Genomic DNA, 3485 nt, shown 5'->3' on the forward strand with positions numbered 1-3485 from the left:
TATTACTCATGTTCATGTAGTATAGATCGGTTTCAACCAGTGTTGTAAATAACGGTATGAGCTCGTCAGACGAACGGAGTACTGCCAAACAATTAATCGAGAATAATCAATCATAATCGAAAATAATTGGCTGATCAATCGAAAAAATCTGTAACGATTTAATCATCGCCAACAATTAATCAGCCGATTAAATGATCTAAACAGCAGTTTTCTACAATACTGATTTCAACAGTTAAGTTCGTTATTTAAAACCAATATGATAGATCTTTACATTGAGCTCATCAAGAAAACTAAATTTCTTAGTGAGCTTAAAACACCCTTGTCCTGCTTATATAATTTTATGATATATAATAGGATCTACTAGTGGAAAAAATAGAATCAGGATCGGTTATATAAGCATATTAGTATCGGAATACAACCGATCCTGATCAAGGCGATACTAATACTCCAATAATCTGGATCGGTTAAAGAACCGATCCAAATAGTGGTATCAGGATCGGTTGTTTATAAATAACCAATCTTAATAGTATATAATCTGGACCGGCTGTATACAAGAACCGATACAGATAGTTATTATTTTGGGTTTTCTTTTAAATATACATTAGGATTTTTTTTTTTTTTGCTGCTGAACTATGACAAGAAAATAATTGAAGCAGGTTTTTTTTTGTGAATCTAGATATAATTGAAGCAGGGTTTAAATTCAAACACAAACAAGAGTTTAAATCCAAATACCACCAACCCTAACAACTACCACAATTACAAGTAGAAAGACAATCATCACTATAACAAGAAAACACCTACTTAGTAATAAAACTTATCAATCAATCTTCATTCTCTTGTTCCTTGTCAGGAACAGCCTCTTCTTTGTCAGATACAACCTCATCTTCTTTGTCAGATGCCACCTTCTCCTAAAATAACAAAGACATAATTATTAAAAGTTGACAAAAGAAAAGAAATAATCATTAGTACAGCCTCTAAAGATAGCATTAATACCATAATGAGACAAATCCAGTACAGGTACAATACCAGTGGTATGCTATCTCAGAGTACTATGCTTATTAAAAGGTTTAATAATTATATTGAAGAATGTTACATACATCCTCTGCATCCCCTGCGAATGTCTAAAAACCCAAAATTTTAGAAGTGAGGAAGTTAAAGTGAAGAATAAGACAAGAAAATCATACCTCGTCAGCTTTTGGTCTGACAATACGAAAGCACCTTGATTTCAGCCTCTGATGCAATTTTGCACTACAGTACTAATATTCATTATCACAAGGTTCCTTAGTGGCTTCAATGAAGGCCTGAAATTCATTATCAGTATTAAAGAGACTCAGAATAACTTAGGCAACACTACAAGTTGAAAATAGAAAACAAAGCTCAATACAGTTGAGCTATAAAAACTAAATGTAAATTACAGAAAAGAAAAACATGAAATGAGACTAAGAAAACACAAGTTAAAAAATATAACAAAAAAAAAAATTGTTGCTTCGCCTCTGATCCATCTTGGGTACATACCAGAAATAAATAAAAAAATAGAACAAAAAAATTCGTACCAGTGCACGTAACAGAAATGGTACCAGTGGTACCGGAGTGCACGTAACCAGATCCATCCTTTCTTCTGTTATCAATTGAGCGGCATTTTGGTAATGTTGGCATTTTATACCAGACCTTGCCTTGCAGTACCAGAAAGGAACCAATCCTCACATACAGTTTTCAGATTGCATGCCTTTAAGGCTTCTCAAGTTCAGATTAATCAAAAGTAAAAAAATATGCATCAAAGATATACTTCTATGGACCTAAATTAACTCATTCCAAACAATTATTAAATATCAACCTATATGACATAATCATATTCCTAGTCTAGAAAATTAAAAGTAATGCTGTCTAAATTTTCCTTTATCTGTAATACCATCATTAAATCCGGTACAAGTATAAAATCTGATACAGTTCACTTTCGACGAACCCAAGATGCTTGAAATTACCCGAGAAAGGCTCCAAATGCAAAAATGGCAGCAAGAGTTGGCCGGCACCAAGGTGCTCGCCTCGATCGTCTCCGGCCGTCAGAAAATTCAGCCAGCATACCACAGAAAATAGCACCTCCGAGCACCAGAGAAGCAAATCGCAAACCCTGATTATGCTTGAAGAAATCACACTTCACATTAGGGACACAAAATTAGGGCTTATTTTCAAAAACCATAGATTATGCCTAAACAGATCCCACATTAATGTCCACAATGTAAACAATAGAGAAACCTTTGTTCTACAAAAGTGAACTCTACTAACCAAAACTAACTAAACTGAAATTTAAAACCCTAAAACCAAACTACCCATGAAAGAACGTAGTTAAATTAATCAATTTGGAAAAAAAAAAGTTTGAAAACTTCCAACCAAATTACTGAGATTTTAATTATACAGGTGGTAATACCTGCTGTGTTTTTCGTTCGTTCTAGAAAAAAGGTTCAAAACAATAGAGAGCAAAAACTAAAGTACAAAAATCAAACGGATCAGAGACGAATTTGAGAAAAGTACCACGGATTGCGAGTCAGGAAGCATGAAATTGAAGGCGCTGTGTCTCTCTATTTCCCTTCAATTGCACAGGGGAAGCACCAAAAAACCAAATTACGGAGAGGCGGGGAGATAGGGTTTGGGTCGAGAGGCGGAGAGGCATCGTGGAGGCAGTGGCGGGGAGAGGCGGGGAGACAGTGAGCACGAGGGAGAGATGTGAGGGAGAGACAGTGAGCGCGAGAGAGGAAGAAAGTGAGCACGAGAGAGAGATGTGAGGGAGAGACAGTGAGCGCGAGAGAGAGATGGAGATAGAGTTGATTGTTAAATCTAACGCGAAATGAAAATTAACATAGCGCCAAATAACCTGTCAGGGTTGGTTATTATAAAGAACAGGATCAGTTATTATAAAGAACCGATCTTAATACTACACTAATTAGGATCGGTTGTTAGCTTAGAACCGATTTTGATAGTATCAGGATCGGTTCTAAGCTAAGAACAGATCCTATTAGTTCATGGGCTGTGATTTGATTAGTTTTTAGGATCGATTTTATTAATAAAACCGATCCAGATAGGTATTAGTATCGGTTTGTTCGTATAGCCGATCCAGATAGGCCGATCCTGATTCCAGTTTTTCCACTAGTGATCATTAATTGTTCTAATTTATTTTCCAGGATACGCCATACAATTGTATTTTATTTTGCATAAAAGTTAAAAGTCAACTCGACTATTTAATATCCATAAAAGATTTTTCATTTATATTTAAACCTGGGATTTTTTTTTATATAGAAGATATTGTCTTTAGGAGTGGATCAAAGACTGATACTTATTTTAAGTGGTGTTTATTCTTCTCAAGTTAAAATTGATATTCAATATGTACACGCACATGCTTAAAATGATAAAGTATATATATATATATATATATATTATACACAGAGCATCGTAAATAGGAATTCTGAAAATGAAGTTATGTTAAACTCCGT

At 34.7% G+C, this 3485-nt stretch overlaps 1 long non-coding RNA gene across 2 annotated transcripts; it reads right to left on the bottom strand.

Annotated features, from left to right (window-relative positions):
* Positions 1–656: 656 nt before the first annotated feature.
* Positions 657–2823, bottom strand: LOC144573465 (uncharacterized). Of its 2 annotated transcripts, none has more exons than XR_013517983.1 (3): positions 2530–2823; positions 1185–2128; positions 657–908 (listed from the first exon to the last, which is right to left on the bottom strand). It is a non-coding gene; the product is annotated as an uncharacterized LOC144573465 (long non-coding RNA). The 2 variants fall into 2 exon arrangements; XR_013517982.1 differs by having other exon boundaries at positions 1185–2137.
* Positions 2824–3485: the final 662 nt, after the last annotated feature.

Source organism: Carex rostrata, chromosome 21 (genome assembly GCF_964058835.1).
Source record: "Carex rostrata chromosome 21, lpCarRost1.2, whole genome shotgun sequence".
Classification (NCBI taxonomy): Eukaryota; Viridiplantae; Streptophyta; class Magnoliopsida; order Poales; family Cyperaceae; genus Carex; species Carex rostrata.